General features: G+C 47.0%; 1 long non-coding RNA gene across 1 annotated transcript in view; it reads left to right on the plus strand.

Moving 5' to 3' along the window:
* Nucleotides 1–9,909, plus strand: part of LOC138688286 (uncharacterized) — a 48,700-nt gene extending 38,791 nt beyond the window's left edge. Inside the window, exons 5-6 of the long non-coding RNA XR_011327321.1 lie at nt 9,256–9,414; nt 9,758–9,909. This is a non-coding gene — a long non-coding RNA (uncharacterized lncRNA). The remainder of the gene's footprint in view (nt 1–9,255; nt 9,415–9,757) is intronic.
* Nucleotides 9,910–17,667: the final 7,758 nt, after the last annotated feature.

Below are 17,667 nucleotides of genomic sequence, written 5' to 3' on the forward strand. Positions count from 1 at the left end.
TCCAGTGCTTAATCCCTATTGTTCAGACCCCAGGTCAAATTGTCCTCAGACCACGGTGCAGAGGTCAGATAGGTTTGCAGAGATGTGCAAGCATGACTGAGAGGAAATTTTGGCTCGAAGATCTGGTTGTAAATGTCTCTCAAATGTCCGCTTTTGTTTCCTGTGCCTCCTCTCTGCCAGCCCTTCTGCCTCCAGGAATCTCTGCATCAGAGGGAACCATCCCAGGCCTCATTGTCAAGCCCCCTTTATTCTGCCCCACACCAACCCTTGAGTCTCACTCACCAGCTACAAAGAATGCCAGAACTACCTGAGATGGTCACAAAATTGGCTTAAAATCCTTATAGTTTACAAATCTGGCTTTAAATCTTTTTATTTGTCTAAGGTCTGGGAAGGAGGGGCTTAATCCTTGAGCCAGTGAAAAGTTCTCAGACATTTCAGCTGTAAGAGCTAGGAGTGCCATTTTTGCAGTAACAAAAGTGGAATTTTGCATACAGACACAAGGCCGCAGGAGCAGAGGATTGAAGAAAACCCTGTTTCTGAAAGCTTCACAGTAAAGTCTGGGCTCTGGGCGGTTTGGGGCTTCCAGGGCTGATAACCGTCTGGACAATATCTTCATAGATTCTTAATTCACCAACTCTAATCCCATGGAGCGTATCAGACCCTGCTGGATTGTTGTTTGTACTGTAAAGTACAGGTGCAAAGTTTGATCAAGGCTGCTTAGATCTGACCTTGGGTTTGTGGCGCTGGCTGGCCCTGGCCAGGGGGAAAGCCCAGGTCCCGTGTTTGGTGACCAGGTCCTGTTTGGCACCGGCGTGTTCAGGGTGTAAATGTGCTCGTTGCTGGGGTGCTGGCAGAAGTCCGGGAGCTCGAGGCAGTCTTAATCTGGGATTAAAGGCAAAGACAAAGAGAATTTTACCTCTCTACTTGCTTGGGTTTTTCAGCTCTTTTTCAGCTGGGTAGAGGAGATGGAAGGGCAGAAAACTCCTTTCTCATTCCTATGTCTGGCCAGGCAGGGGATTGCATAATGGTGCAGATGTTCCAGCCGTGCTACTCAAGGCCAGATGACTTTGCTGGGTGTTGCTTCTGTCTTGGCTTACTCTGGGCTTTGGGCTACCAAGCTGTGGTAGAAAAATGACTTACAAGTGTTAGCCACATATTTTCTTGGCCTGACAGTTGCATGACACCCAGGACTGACCAGAGCTGGTAAGAGGTGTCACTTTTTCCTGAGTGCAGATACACTTTAGAGCTAGTGATTCAGCATTTAGATGATATTTCTTCCACATCAGCATCCTTCCTGAATAGCTCAGTGCTCCTGAGTTAGAGTGAGTGATGCTAGTGTGTGAGAACACCTACTATATTTTTACTATCACTTGAATGATGGTATGTGCCTCCTTTCCCCAGTAGATATAGTCCCAGCTCACTGTTCCTGTATTGCTTCTGAATCAACTTCACCACTTTGCTTGCACAATCGCATAGGTCCTGATAACAGGACAGGAGTGTGACCCTCCACTGGGCAGGAAGGGATAGAATTGGGACAGAAAGAGATGCCAGATTGTGTGACCCGGCTGTTGTGAGACACCAGGCTCAGGGCTGAGGATGATGTATGGCTAGAGTCTCCTTGATGCGAGGTGAGCTGATCATGAAAAGTTCATGACTCCCTATAACTCATTGCCTCCCCGGGGCTGTCTGAGCTCGATTATGACTTTCCAGAGATGTCTAGAAAGGGGAGATGCCTGCGATATATTTGTTTTTCTCTTCTTTCCCTTTGATGCCTCTTCCCTAATCGTGGGAGACTTCTGCAGCTTGGGGTTGACCTTCTCTGCTTGCACTGGACCAGTGCTCCCTTGGCGAGTAGGTATTAATGGCAGGGGAGGGCAGGACCTGTGATAACTCAGTCTGGCAGCCCCAGCCCCGTCAGCACCGATGTGATGGAATAGTCTTTGGAGACCCAAAGAGCTTCAGTCAGCTCTTCTTTCTGAAAAGGGTTGTTGTAAAAAGAGTAAAGGAAAGCAACCATACATAGCCCTGAAAACCTGGATGAGGGGACAGAAATTGAGACATAAGGTAAGGCAGTTTTAAGAAAAAGGTTAAGGTGATGCTGTCCCTGTGATCAGTGCTAGTGTTAGTAAATCTGGACTTGATCCTGCTCTTCCTACCGATGAAACTCCTGCTGGTGTCCGTGTCTGAAGGTGTTAGAGTAGTGCCTTGGTAAAATGTGTGTGTTGGGAGCAGGGAGGCCCCAAACGTTGCTATCGCATGCACTCAGCCCTGCTCAGGAACCCCTTAGGAGGAAAGGGATATCAGGGCAGTGCAGATGGCAGTGTCCTTTGGGCTCACTGCCTTGTGACACCTGCCTGGCTTCAGACCTTGTCCCTGCAGCTGCAGGCAAGCGCTGTCCTCTCTCAGACTGCAGCGCCTCAGACCATGGGACTCGTGGTTCTTCCTTTGGGAGGGTGTGATTGGGCAGAGGCTTGCCAGCAGCAGTGTGGTTTCATTTTAACAAAGGAATTAAAGAAGGGAAATGCATTTTCCCTCTGCCAAAGATTTATACACATCTGTCTCACCCAGACCATCCCACCACTTCTCTGAGCCCCAGGCAGACTTTTGAGAGCTGGTTGCGGCTCAGTTTCCTGCAGCTTAAGACACTGCCCTTTAGCAGTTAGTTAGGCTTTGGGTTCCCCGAGTTCAGACCTTGGACTTTGTGGCTGAAGCACAGCATGGAGCATGTTCTGTGGTGGCACAGTGTGAATGCAGAAACCTCATTCTTTGTTGTTTCAGCAATGGTGGTGGTGATGTCGAGGTACCATCCTATTCCCTGCATATGGTTTTCATCACCCTCCTATTAAGCTAAGCCAGCTTGTTAACACAGCACACATCCCAGGACCCAGATTTGTAAAGCACACCAGCTGCTCTTGCTGCAACATGCAGTGGCAAGGAGCAGTGGTGTATTGCAACATGATTATTTCCTCAAGTCATATCAGCCTGAAATGATGCCAGGACACTTTAGGTGTAGGAAGCACCTTTAGTTTGTGAGCAGGGTTGCTGCTTATCTTTGTTTCTTATATTTCTATATCCCCTACACAGTGATGAGACAACACGGTGTCCAGGAAAGTTACCCCAGCACCTGGCCCCTGCAGCTCTGAGTTAGGACACCTTGTCACCATTGTGCATCTGGAGGTCAGTGATCTGTGACTGCTTCATATACATGCACAGTCTGAGGTGCGTTAGAGGGATCTCAGCTACCTGTGTCACTGACTTTATATTGCCTGCACCCCCAGCCCTGGTTCCCCAGGCTGGAAGGGCTTTGGTGCAGGGCTGGGAGGGTGGAAGCCAGGACTGGCAGCTGGATGGGCAGGGGAACCACTTCAGTCATTGCACTGGAGTTGGCCCCGGTCGAATATTTTCTGCCACTGATTCTTACCAGTCTTGTGGCATCCCCAAATGAGGCACAGGGGATTACAAAGCAGTCAGCTTTTGTTTAAAGCCTGACCTTGGCATCAGGCTGTTAGCATGGCAAGGAAGAGAGATGAGTTAGCTGGCAGTCTGCCTGTGTGTGGCAAGGGCTCTTTAAAGCCTCAAAGGATGAATTAGTTTGATGTCAGAGGCTTTGTTTGTGGCATTCCCCGGAATAATCATCCTCCCCCTGTGTGTGTGTGTGTGTAGATGCATCTCCTTCCTGTCTGCATCCCTGATGCTCCCCCATCCCATGTCCGAAGAGCTCAGTTAGACAGCATGGATAACTCCAGTGAGACAGATGGAGATGGATCCAGGCCTCTGTGGGGACAGCTGCGTCCCTGACAGTCCCCTCTGGTCGTGCACCTGTTAGGAACTATACTTAGCATGGGAAAACTTTCCAGAAAAGAGAAAGCAGGGGAGAAGTCGGGAGGCAGAAAGGCTGGGAATTTGTCCTCATTCTCCCCAGCAGGTCCTGAAGCTCCAAAAATGCCTCTCAGTAATAGCATCCAAAAATGACAATCAGGTGAAAAGCAGGCAGTGTACCAAGGCGTGCTGGCACTGTTCAGAGACAGCCTGAGTGAGTGACGGCTTCATAACTCCTGGGTGAAATGCCAGGAAGCCTGGTGTGTTTGTCCTGACAGGCCCCAGCGGTCCAGATCCCTCAGCAACTGCCATATGGGAACTCTGGTAGATACTGAGTGAGGCACGTGCTGTGGGGGTCACAGGTTGAGCCTTCACTGTTGCGAGATGTGAGGCAGTGCAGACTCCCATGTCCATCACATATCACCCAGGACTATTGCAGTACCACTAACGCTCCCCAGTTCAAGCAGCCCCCGTTCCTAAAGCACTCACCAAGCTGTCCTCCTATGCTTCAACCTGTCTGCATCACTTCCAGCCATCTATCCCCTGTGCATAGCTGCCTACCCGTAGAGCTTGCATGGAATGAACGGGGGAGGAAATCCCCCTCCTCTTGGTGCTCTGCAGGGTTCTCTGTGAGGAGATGGGAGGCTTTTCAGCTCTTTTTTTTATAAATGAAGAACCTGAAGTTAGGTGCCCATGCTGTGATGCTAACTGAATGTGCTTTGCCCCCTGCTGCCCCCTTTCTTGCAGAAGGGGCTCCCTGGGAGCCTTGCAAGGAGGCAGACTGAGCTGTGGTGTCTTGCATGAGCAGAGGCAGCAGGTCCAGGTAGGTTTTCTTTTATATTCTTTTCCTTTGATAAGTAATGAGCTGCATTTTCACCACGCAAGACTCCCATTGGCACAGGAGGTGCCCAATGGCCATCTCTGCTGTGTCACTCCCAATGTGCAGCAGTGGCTGCAACCTCTCTAAACCACCCCTCATCTTCCTCCCTGGGGAGGAGGTCCTGAGCTCCTTCTCTGGAGAGAGTCCCCTGCCCGGGGCTCCAGCTGATGAAGCGTGAAACTCTATCAGTGCGTCGTAACTGCAGGAAGCTTGGAATGAATGAGAATCCAGCAGCTCTCAAATGCCTCCAGAGCCGTCCCGCAGCAGGGCCCAGCTCCCAGTGCTGCTAACAGGTGGCATTGCCTCCCTGGAAGGACACTCTGCTTCGCTTTCAGCTGCTCTCCTGCTATGCCTATCCGCACGCCCTCTCTAATACCCGCATGCCGCTCATGCAGTTAGCTTTTCAGTATTTATGGCCACCTGGGCTGTTGCTTAGCGGGGGGATTTGCTGTACTTAGATGAAAAATGCAACAGGAACTTTAAACTGCTCTGTGGCTAAATTGAGTTCAGTTTTCCAGTCCCTGCATCCTCTGCCCTGTTGCCGTGCCCTCTTAGTAAGAAGCAAGAAAACTATTACGTTGCATTTAGGACCCACCGAGCACCATGGATTTTACTAAACATTTTCCCTGAATGATGTTTTTAGTCAATGTTTCCCCAGCCTCGGGGGGAAGATCTGGGTGTGAAACCAAGAAAGTAAGAGGGAATACAGCCTATCATGAGGATATCCGCAACATCTCCAGCTGACAGGGTAAATCCATAATATTCCTACCTGCGTAATCTGGATTTTTGTGGCACTGGAACAATTTGCATTTACACACCTGTGCAGCAGATGTGAATAGGGGCATTTTACCATTTCCAGGCGCTCGAGCCCTGCTGGTACTGGTGCCCACTGTGCCAGCTCTGATGCCACGAGATTGGTTTCTGTGCCATCGGAAGTGGGGAAATGCTTGTCTCCTTTCAGTGGCCACTTGCAGATTTTTCCTCCTGAGACTGGGAAGATCCTCACATTTCCCAACTTTTCTATGTGGTGTTAGGAAATGATACATAGAGAGAATCATACCTATTTCTGCTTGTGAGCGGGAGAATCAGGAGGTCATTCCTAATCTCAGTCATGGAGATGGATTGAATGAAACTGGTAAGTGTGGGATAACTGGGTAACCTGTATGTTACTTGCAAGGTGCTTAACCTCTCTTCATAGATGCCATGGAGGCTTTCCTGGAACTAGCTAACATAAATTGCTTCTGTCAATGTGCTTTATTGGACTACATCAAAGTAGAATCAATAAAGAGTTAAAAAAAACCCCAAAACAGGTTTACTAAGCCAGACCAAGTCATAAACAGATTAGAGTGCTGAGGAGGTCAGGTTTCATCTGGCATTCATGAAAATAGGGGGGTTCTGGCGTTGTTGTCGGAGGGTGATTCATTGCACTGGAATATTTCAGGGGAGGAGAATCGTACAGGAGTTGTTAACACACTGCTGCAAAGAGAGGTCTCCTTGTGTGTCAGGTTTCTGCCTCCAAGTTTACTGTCACAGATTTGTACCGATATAATTTCTATCAGTGTAAGTTATCTGTTTCCAGTTAACCTAGATGAAAGCCTGAGTGTGGTTATTGCATTCTAAGTTTGCTGGAACTTGTTAATAATTTAAAATAATAAAGTCAGTCAAATTAATTAACTCCTAAAATTGAGCTTATTTGCATTGGCTTGTCTTTTTTTTTGTAACAGATCTCTCTGTGGGTATATTTGTGTAAGCTTTTTGTATGTGCTTGTGAGTGTTTGTGTGCATACATAATTTCCTTCACCATCTTACAACCAAAAGAGGCTGAGCTGGATTTAAACATTGTACAAGAAAAATAGTTTCTCCCTGCCTGTGAATATATTCGGTGAAGGTCCACCCCAAAGTAAAGCTGAATAGCTAAGGTATAAATCCATTGGAAAAAATGGGGTTTGTAATGGAAATGCTCCCTCATCTTAAATTATAGCTAGGCATATGTGAAGCTGAAATTCATGCTGCAGCATCCAGACGGTGCCTCAAGCTGGCCGCACATTCCCAGAAATAAAGAAAAATACCACAGCCTACCTGGAAAATGACCTTTCTCCTAACGCTGACTTGCAGCTTGGAAGCTTTTGTGCTGTAAGAGGCAGGGTAAGATACATGAAGTGACAGATTGCTGCTGACAGTGAAAGGCTCTTTCAGCTGCATTTCTCTACAGCCACAGTGATATATCCAGGGGCTTGTTAGAGGAACAACAGCACCAGCCAATAACCAGTTGGTCTAAGCCCTAGAGATAGACCGTATGTCCCACACTCTGTTTCCTAATCTGCCAATGTAGAGTAAATTCAGCTGCCGTATCACTTCTCTCCCTGCATGTTATATAGCAAAGAAACACACCCGTGTATTTATCTGTCTATGGCAATGCCCATCTCTATAAATAACAATGTTTGTATCTGTGCATGCGTGTGTGTGCATATTTATGTGTCTATGTATTTATTATGGGTGAGGCTGGTTGTAGAGCAGTCCAGAAAATGGAAATCTTTTTGTGCAAATCATGCTTTCTTGGAGGAAAGGAGAGCCAGGAGACCAGGGGTGATGAATTGGCCCTGAACCGCGATGAAAATTTTTTTTTAAAGGCAAAACAATTTCAGGGAAAGGGTCTCCAAAAAAGTCCAGTTTCAGGAGGTAGCTCAATTGAATTTCTGGTTCCTGGCTGCCTGCCTGGAGGGCCTCTTGTCACTTCTACTTTCTTCCAACAAGGCAGAAGGCGGAATTGACAGCAGCCTTCCCGCCAGGCTGTTAGAGAAGCAGGGAAGCCAGATGCTTTGCCTCCTTGCTCCCTCCCCCTTCTGCGGCCCAAGAGCCAGAGAGTTAAGTTGCTTAACTTTTCCATCTTTGCTCTCCAGTGTTCCTGATCTGACCCAGTGGGGATCCTGAGGAATGAAATAATGCCTGGTAGTCGGCAGAGTCAGCGCGTGTGCACAAAGGGGTTCCTCGCTATTGAGGGATAGGAGTGTGCATGTCACACGGTAAAGTATCGTTATGCTTTTGTACAGCAAAGTAAAATTACACTTTTGTACAGAAAGTTTACGCAGAGAGGCACACTGGTGGAAGTGGGCTGATATACGAGCCTCTCCCCTGGAGCAAAACCAGGGCAAATAGTTGTATAATATGATTTCAGAGCTTCCATTCCAAACTCACTTCTAAACTCACTCTTGGCCTGTGCTATTTGTGTAACTGCCTATAGGGTACATTGTAGGTGATGATAGCTAAAATATTCTTATGACTTCTTCTGCAAGGACAGTATGCTCAGCCCCTCTGTTTTCTTCTTTGTATAGGATTATCGTCTTTAGATGGTAAGAAATGTAAGAAGGTTTCAGTTGCTGTTGAATTAACATTTCTATGTTATAGGCATCATTTAACTAGATAATTTGCCGACTTCAAAATTTTTGTGTAATCAAATTGGTTGGCTGTTTTAACATTCTTAAGTGATAGTTAAAATGATGTGGAGAATGGACCCCTTTCTTTAGATTCAGGGCAGTAGCAGGGAAACGTTCTCTAACACAGTTTCTTGAGACAGGACCTGCTCTGAGTCGGGGGTTATGCATTTCCAGCCCACATGACCCACAGAGCTCTTGCCCTCCCTTTTCAGTCTGCTGACAACTGCAAAATGGGGTGACAAATTGGCAGTGGATGGCCAGGAAATGACACCCTCTCCCTCCCCAAGCTCGTCTCATTGCGAAAAGCTCTGTACACCAGTTAAGATGGGAACCGTTCTCCCTCTCTACTAAGCTCATCTGTACTGAAACTGGCAGTCTGTGGGCGAATGTCTCTGCAACCTCTTGGCTCTGCCGGGGGTCACCCAGACATCTTGAAAAGCAGTGAAATCATAGGGTTTCATTAAAATTTATACTGTCCATTTCTCCTCCTCTGTGCTGCTTTGTCTTCTCTATACCCAGAAGTTGTATCACTATGTATCCAGTGTGTGCTTGTGCACTCCTTCCTTCTGCCACTGGTCTCTCCGTCCCTCTGCCACCTTCCCCAGGCAGGGAGAATCATGATGGAGCAGGCATTCCTCCTCGTTTGGCATGCATTGCTGCCTGTGCCAACTCAGGCAGGAATGAACATCAGCCTAGGGCAAACCAGGAACATTTGTAGCCTGCAGCAAAGCAAAAAGTGTTGCCCAGAACAGCCTTTGGAAATATTTTAATTACCCCTGGTTGAACTGGCAATCAACTAACTTGAGGTAAAGATCACAAGTGGAGGCAAAGTCTAAGGGGAATTTTATGCTTGGAGTCAAATTTCAGCAACATTTTTGAAGTATTTCTAATTGGTATGGTTTAACAGCCACCACCAAACATCCCCAAATCAAAACAGTTCTGATGTACATGGAAAGCAAATCACAATCGTGCAGCTCTAGCACAGTATTGTGAGGTGGATGAACATGGGGCTTATAAAAGAACCAGCCTAACCACTGAGGTCTTTCTGAGCAGCTTTAGAGTCAGAAGACTTCCTTAATGAACTGTGAATCAAAAAATGAAATTTATTTTTTGTTTCTCCAGACTTGCCAGTGAAAGAAGACCTTGTATCTGCCTGACTGCTTTCAGATCAAGTCATCTTTGCCAGCCAAAGCAGACTCTTCTTACCTGCTTCCAAGAGGCATGAGCTTAAACAACTGGTCTCAGAGTGGGGTGTCTCTACAGTCTTAGCCATGAAGAGAGGTGATTATTCCTCCTTAAAAATTCAGTTTTCCGTAAGGAAATTATCACATACAGAGAGGCGTGCACCTTCCTCTGTTCTGTTGACATGCACTGCTAGAAAGATTTATTTCAGTAATAAGGTCTTTGCAGTGAAACTTAACAAAAATGAGGGGGCAAGTTTATTAATTATATATTTTACAGTTAATGAAAGATAATATTTAACAGAAGTAATTGCAGGCATCTGCCTTGATGGCACAATTCATTTTCAGTAATAAATGGTTTGTATGTCCCTTTGTTGGACCGATCAGTTACAGAGACAAATCCTGCCTCGTGCTAAGCCCCTCTTATCTCTTTTCACTTGCAGGAGATGAAATGTTCTCCTGTTCAGTGTATATGGAAGAGACTGGAGCAAGCTCCTATCTTCGTAACAGTAAAACTACAGTGAAATCTGAATTCTTTGTTCATGTTTCATTGCCTGCTTTGAGGAAAATAGTGATCATGAGATCAGACATCAGCCTCAGGGTGAGTATAGATACCACCCACACCAGCTCTACCAACACACTGCAATCTGTATCTGGTTCTCTCCATTCTCGTCTATCCCTCACAGCCTTGCTGCAGGCTCTGGTAGGTATAAAAGCCTTTTCCATAGGACTCAGGTATTTCACCCCTCAAGCTGCTTCTAAGCAGCCTCTTCCATTTCCGCTGAAATACCATGTAGGCGTACTTGTCACTCATCTCAACTTGCATTCAAGCCATTTTCAAAACCTGGTTATGGATATACATTAGCTGTCCGTGTAGTAACTTGACAGGTTGTCAGAGCATATGCCCCTTTGGTATCTGATACAAAGGGTGGCTTGTATGCCCTGATATTTGTAGCGTGGGAAAGTTTATTTTGCAGTATCACTGGTAATTTTTCTATGCTCCTAACATCTTTCAAGCAGTTGGTAGATTCTACCTCATGTAGGTGTCCCTCCGTCATTACCTTCCTGCTACCTGAGGTACCCTACAGAGCCTGTGACACACAGCTGAGTGATTTTTATTCCCTCCACTTGAGGGAAGTATCTTACAACGTTTTAAACGGGTCCACTGTGATTGACTCATGCCACCTATTTCTGAAATGCAGCCAACAAGGTAAGAGAAGATTTAGAAAAGTTAACAGCATCCAGATCAATTTAGGACAGGGAGTAAAACCTAAAGTTGGATAAAATATTGTAAACAGACAAGCCCAGCGTGACCTCTAAACACAGAGCCATCCTGTGACAGTGTGACAGACATTCCTTCCTTCTTTCATTTTTTTTTTCTTTAAAAACTGTTGGTGCAGTTGGTGGGTTCTCCCCATGGGGTTCACTGCAAATGAACTGTGACAGGTGAAGTCATTAGCTCTAATAGCTACGCACACCTTAAGACAACAGTCCTTCATATCTAAGAGGTTGATGGGAACTTTTCAAGGAGGTGTTTATCTAACGGCATGCCACAGGGATCAGGGTTAGGTCCAGTCTTCTTTAGTGTCTTCATTAATGAGCTGAAAGAGGGGGTAAACAGCATGTTAATGACATCTAGGATGAAACGAAGAGAGAGCGATGCAAAGGGCCAGGGGAGGTCATTGGTGCCAGCCCACCAGAAATGAGTAGGGCAGGGTTGTATCTGCCATGGGCTTTCAGTCTGCCTTCACGTTGGCCTCATTTTGTAAGTAAAATGCAGAGACTTGGGGCTGAGTCTGGGCAACCAGAGCAGTGGGTTGGGTGTTTGTAAGGGCATCTGTTAAGCTATAGTGTTGGCTACTCTGCTTTAAAACGTAGGTTTTCTGCAGACCTGTCTTGTAAATATTTAAATGCTTGAGTAGCGGAACCAGCAAGTCTGGGTAGAGATTTGCAAGCACGGAGGGAAGCAGAGTGTGTGTGAGTTGCATGTCTCTTTCTCACGTGTCTGTACTCATATGTGCACGTCTTCCAATACCTTCCAGAGAGATTTTCATCCAAAGAGGTCTGACAGCCTTTCAGGCATCAATCACACAAACGCTGCAATAACCCTGCAAGGTCAGGAAGTGTTATCAGATGGGGGAGAAGTCTGCGTCTCTGCACTTCTCCTCAGAGGAACAATTTGCGCTTGAACAAGGAGACGTGAACAGAGGGCTAGTGACTCCTGCAAGTGTGCGTGTTTGCTGCAGTTAGAGCTTTCCTGATTCCTAGAGCCAGGGATGGGAGCCAGGTCTCCTGAACCCCTGTTCTCCGCCTTGACCACTAGAAACGCTTCCTCCCCACAGAAACCTCACCATGAAACCACCCACAGGAGAACGGCTTTGTTGTTTGGCAGGGAGAGCACGGGCTCTGCTCTACCCAATCCGCAGGCACATTTTTGGGGTTGCATGTTTACTAAAATCTTGGCTTTGCTGGTCTGGAGAGAATAAAAGTTGATTGTTCACCAGCCAGGGATCGGCGTCTCCCTGCCTGTACGTGTAAATATCTCTGTACAGCCATACCAGGCCATAGGGAATGTTTGTGGTAGAGCAGCCTGCTTGTATTAGAAGCCTTGTCTCTCTTCTGTGGTAAACACGTCTCGTTACCTGTTCTCACTGAAGCTTTTCTGGCTTTTCCTATCCTTTACTTGGCCACTTTGGCTTCAGGGCCTCATGATAGCTGGATTTATTTATTTAATAATAAAACTTAAAGAACTGGTTGTTTTCCAGATTGCTCCGTCCCAGGCAGTAGCTGTCTCTGAGGAGCCAGGTCATGATGGGGTTAGTGTGGAAGGAAGCAGGGCTGCTTGGTGAGCCTCAGCTCTGCCAACCCCACTGTTCTTTCTGCCTCTCAGCCTTCCCTCAGTAACCCCCCTCCTCCTGAACTGGCAGGAAAGTTTACGGTGCTGTGCAGGCTGTTCAGACCTTGCCAGTTCCATCTCTCTCAGGATGAGGCAGGGATCAGGTAAAAGGGAGTTCACAGCCCAAGTCTACAAACAGGACAATATAACAGTAGAGAGAAGATGACAGAAGACAAGGAGTGGGCCTTCCAACAGTTATTTCTCCTGTGCAGGTCCCTACGAGGTGTCACAGCATGTGCTTGCTGCCTCTGACCTGCTCCATGGGCCCACGTCTGAGTGTGGCCACTCAGGCCATGGAAGATCTCCCAGAACCCAGATTTGGCTGTGCAGATCTGGGCTTGTGGGGCAGAACAGAGCCTCCCCGCACAACACTGCTGGTGTGTGTGGTCCCAGTGGGAGTCTAGCACAAGAGTTTCATGTCATATTTGTGAGACTGGATTGCTTGTCCTGTTCTCCAAGCCAGCGTAGCACACAATACTGAGATTGTGCAAGGAGAACTGTAATGGGAGAGAACTGAGCGTCATCGGGAGAAGAGACAGGCAGTGAGCAGGCAGCAAGCAGGCAGCAGAGGGAAGTGGGAATGGTTATGGAAGTGAACTCTTGATTGGAGGTATCAGCAAGGAAGATAGGAAGGAGGAAAAGACCTTACTCTGGCCAAAGTAAAGGGAAAGACTGAGTGAAGCTGGAGAGCTCCAGTGGCCTTGTCCCATCTTCTGGGAGTACAGTGACATCCTCCCCATAGAGGTTAGCAGTGTTTTCTGTTTATTTGCATGGCTGGGAAGCTACTGCACTCTTGGATGATGGATTAGTAAGTGTTTTAAACAAAAGTCAGAGGTCTGTGCTCTGGATCCCACCTTAAGGCATCTGCTGCTTCTAATCGGAAGGCAATCAATTCCTGGCTGGTGTGGGAAAGGGTTCCCCACCCCCAGCTTCACACATGGTACCAACAGGTCTAATGGACCATTTTGCTGCTTTAGGAGACTTGATTTTATTCAGCTTCCTAAAAGATATCTGCATGACAGCACTGCTTTGAGCAGAAGTCAGTTGAACTGGTTTGTCCCTAATGCTTTCCATCTCGGATTTACAGCTGGATAATGAAACCTGCTTCCTGTTGCTCTCTGACCTTGGTTTTGCAGAATGTTCAGGTGCATCTTAAAGACTACATGTTTCAAGAGGCAGGAGTCTGTCACACCTGCGGCTCTGTACCTCGGGTGGTTCCTTCCCCTGAAGGTTTGGCCCTTCCTTCAGGAGGAAGTCTGTATCTTCATGGTGTTTTTGCCCATAGAACTGTTAACACTGGGAAGTGAGATTGTTTTACATGCCAGCAGCAGAATGAAGAAAGCAGAGGCAATCAGGACCCAAAATAATTATGTTTCTAATCTATAGTCATCATACAGGGTCTAACTGCACATAAGCAGTTCTAGTGGGCTGCTTTCAGGAACACAGAATGCAGGCAGTATCATCAGAAGATTCACTGATTATTTAAAAGGATACTAGCCAGCCACTGAAAAGTACAGAGGGGGATTCTCTGGACTGCAAGCATACCTATTTATTACATATGTGGAAAACAAGGGCATATCCAGTGCTGAACCCATCTCTGTGTGTGCAAGCATTAATGAGTGTAGTTTCCAGGGTCAGGCTGTGGAAATAACAACTCAGCCCCTTTCTGACTGATTCCTGGTATTTGGAAGGTATAATCTGGAAGAGCCTGTTCAAACCCCTCCCTGTGGAAGGGATTATTCCAAGGGAACTCTCTGATGTTTCCCTTTGTGGCTCTGTCTGCTCCTCCCTAGTTTCATGCCAGTCCTGAAATACATAACCCTGAACAAAGACTTTAGGACGGAGTTCCCCGCTGGCAGAACTATCCTCCACCACGCTGGTGCACAGTCGGAGGGTGCTGAGCAGAAATGTCAGAGCAAATTCAACTGATCTCAGTTCAGAAAAGGCTCCTGAAAACATTTGCAATCAACAAAAAATAACATTCTTCAACCCATATCCTTGCAGCTTAGTCCTCTCTCTCCTCGTGCTGCACTGTTAGGCAAAGCCAAGCTTTGGAGCAAGGGAGAAAGGGCCAAAGAAAGTCTTGGCCAGAACGAGTACAGTCAATTGCTGCATTTAGCCATTTGGTGGAAGGTCTTAGTAACAATCTGCTTGGAAGTAAAAGTGTTAAAGCCCAGAGTTAAAGAGTTAAAGCCAGATTTGTGTGTGTAGTAGAATTAGTTGGAATCCTGTCAAAAGCCCGTGACACTTCATCTCTTCAGCAAAACATCTGAGATGCTGCACATTAACTTACTCTGATGTTCCAGGTTATAAAGTGCCTTTCTAAACCCCTTGTTTTCCATTATGATCTCCAGATGAGGATGTAAAATCCCTCCTTCCAGGACACCAATCCTGAGGTGTCTCTGTGTGTAAAGGAGGGATATATCTCATCCTCTCAGTATCTCTCAATGAGAACTGGTGTTTCTCTTGCGGACACCACGCCACTGCCAAGAACTCTGCTTTAGCAAGGCTCTTATGAATGACTTTCAAACCCAGAAGGGGTTTTATTTAAAGCCAAACATTGATGTAAGTGCATTTTTACTAAAATTGAAATGCAAACCAATCAGCATTTCACTCCAGCACTTCAATTGTCCTGCAGATTGTTTTTCCAGGCACACCCTCTCCTTCTGGCTTATCTGCAAGACTGTGGGAATGCTGTCAAGACAGGAGCCATTCTCCTGTATCTAAAGGGCAACCAGCTTAGTGACTGAGCCAGATATACTTCTGTTGTGTGGGTATCTCATGCCAATGAGCTGAGGAGGAGAGCTGAGCTCTGTGGTGCGCTCCGTGCCTGGTCAGAAGAGCCCTGCTGTTAACTGTGCAAGTGAGATTCTGCCTGCTGTTTCAGGAACGTATAATCCTACAATCAGAGGATAACATTGGGTGAAAGGAGCCCCAGAGATTCTTCAGTCTGGGTCCCTACTCAAAGCACAGCCAGCTTCAAAGTGAGGTCCAGTTGGTCTGGACCTCATCCAGTCAACTTTTGTATATCTTCAAGGACAGGGATTTGTCTGCCTCTCTGGGCCCCTGTCCAGGATAACTGGGGTTGTCCTGGCACTGAGTGCTTAGTAACTAAGTGTGAAATCTTGTCCAAAATATTTGCCCTTTTCTGTACTAGGATAGGTTCTGCTCGCAAAGCAGGTTTATCACTAACCTAACACCTGCCAGACTTCCCTTGCACTCTTAAAGCTCCTCCAACTTCTTCCTTGGACTTTTCCAAGTGCACAAAGGACAATGCTCGCTCCCATCCCAGAGTGTACCCAGGGTGGCTGTTCTGTTACTCACACAGAGGGTTTGGGGCCAGCCTAGACTGTTGGATCCCCCAGTCCAGGTGGTGAAAGGAAGACAAAACTATGGGAATCAACCAGGGAATTCTGTTGTAGCTGTAGAGCCTGGAGCAGGACAGTGAAGGGAAGGAGACTTAGAAAGTAGTGACCCTGGGCGGGCAGTGGAGTTGTGTTGGTGGTGTGCTTGCCTGTGTTTTGCATTGGTGAATAGAAGTAGAATAATCTTCTGAAACATTTTTGGGGTGGGATCTCCTTGGCTGAGGATGGAGGCTGGCTCCTGTGGGTCACACCTGCAGGGCTGAAGGCCACTGCTTGCTGGAATGGGGAAGTTCTGGAGCAGTGGGGCAAAACCTCTGGACCTTTATTGCTTCAGCTCAACCAGTTTAGGAAGCAAATGGGACCTGTATAGTGAGAGGCCTGAATGTCCCTCCCATGGTCCTTGGGAGGGGGAAATGGAACAGAAGAGGAAGATGCTGAACCAGTGATGCAGCTGGTGGAGCTCCTGTGGTAGACCCTCAGCATGAGAGGTGCAAAACGAAGCTTTGCAGTCTGGAACTGTACAAGGTAAAAGGAGGACGTTTGTCCCAGAGAGCTTCCTACCAAAGTGTGAGGCTGGTGGAGGTGAACAGAGGAGCAGTGAAGTGCTACTATGATCTTGGTGCTGCACTGTCAAACTTGCTGTAGGAGTCAAAGCAAAAGAAGAGTTTGAAGAAGACAAGTAAGGAGCTCTGTGGGTGTTTTTCCCTTCCAGAAGCATGAATAAAGAAAAGCACGACAGTGCTTCCTTGAAAATCTGGTGGGTGGACTGGTGCTATGAGCTGATAGAAGATGGGGGCTGATTCCTTCATAATGAATGAAAGATGACAGATGGAGAAAGGCAAGGAAAGGCCTTCAGCGCTAGTATAATTAACTTACTTCTGAGAACATTGGGATGGGCTTTTTTCCTAATATGAAAGAGAAAAGAGAGGATATTTGACTGAGAGTAATGGGATAATGGGAATTGTGGAGGTGAATTTGGTTGGTCCTCTGTTCCTGAGACACCTGAAGCAAAGACCCTGTACCACTTCAAGAGCAGAGAGAGAGGATGGCCTCGTTCTTAGAGGGTTGGTCTTAGAAACGGTAGGCTGCATGGGGCTGCTCTACCTCCTCCTAGCCTCATCAGTGGCCCTGAGCCCTTGTTTCGGAAGAGGAGGTGAAGAGCCAATTCCCCTTAAGCCCAATAATGACTTCACACCCCTACTTTTTCCCCGCAAGCTGTTTCTCTTGGACACTAACGAGTCTGAGCCTACTTCACTGTGCTTCAGTAATTGTGCTTTTAATTATGCTCTGTGTCTTTGACCATCTGTTGTGCACTTTTCAGAATCTGTTTCAGCTCTGATATCCCCTTTGAGATGAAGGGACCACAAGTGCACACAGTATCCAAGGTGTGGATGAGTCATAGATTTTTCTGTTCTGTTCTTTTTTTTCTTTCCAAATGATTCATACCACTTGATCTGTTTCTTGATGGTTACTGAGCATTAAGCTGACATTTTCATGGAACTGACAGCTTTATTGGGAAAATGAGGGCCTACTGAGAGGAGTGAAAATGGTGTCTCTTGGAGAGGGAAATCCTGATCCTTTCAAGACAGGATTGTTTGGACAGGGAATATCACAGGAGTCTGAAGGGAGAGGTTACAGCAGCTCCCAGCATGGAGGCCACCTGGGAAAGAGGCCAGTGTGAAGTTGATAGTGTCAGGAAGATGCTGTAGCTTGCTGATAGACATATAAGAGCAAGCATGGCAGACCTCCCCTTTCAGCAAGACTACAGGGGAGGGGAAAATCAAGCCAGGAGAGGGAGCTGGATAGGCTCCAGCTTGAATAGAGGAGATGAAGAGAAGCAAAATGAAAGGTTAATGAGCCAGGGAGCTTGTTAGGAAGACAGGTCAACTGCAAGTTTGGGCAGGGAATGTACAGCAACATCTGTGAGGGGGTTACATTCAGGGGTTGCAATAAAGTAGGCTGTGCAGAAGGAGCAGCAGCATCCCTGGCTGCCAAGTTAAGGTTGTGGATCAGATGGTCCTGCTAACCCAGGCCTGGGAGTCCAAGAGGGAAGATTTCGTCCGTAGAGCTTCTTGGAGGGTGAGAGCTGCAG

The sequence above is a fragment of the Haliaeetus albicilla genome, chromosome 12, assembly GCF_947461875.1.
Source record: "Haliaeetus albicilla chromosome 12, bHalAlb1.1, whole genome shotgun sequence".
NCBI lineage: Eukaryota > Metazoa > Chordata > Aves > Accipitriformes > Accipitridae > Haliaeetus > Haliaeetus albicilla.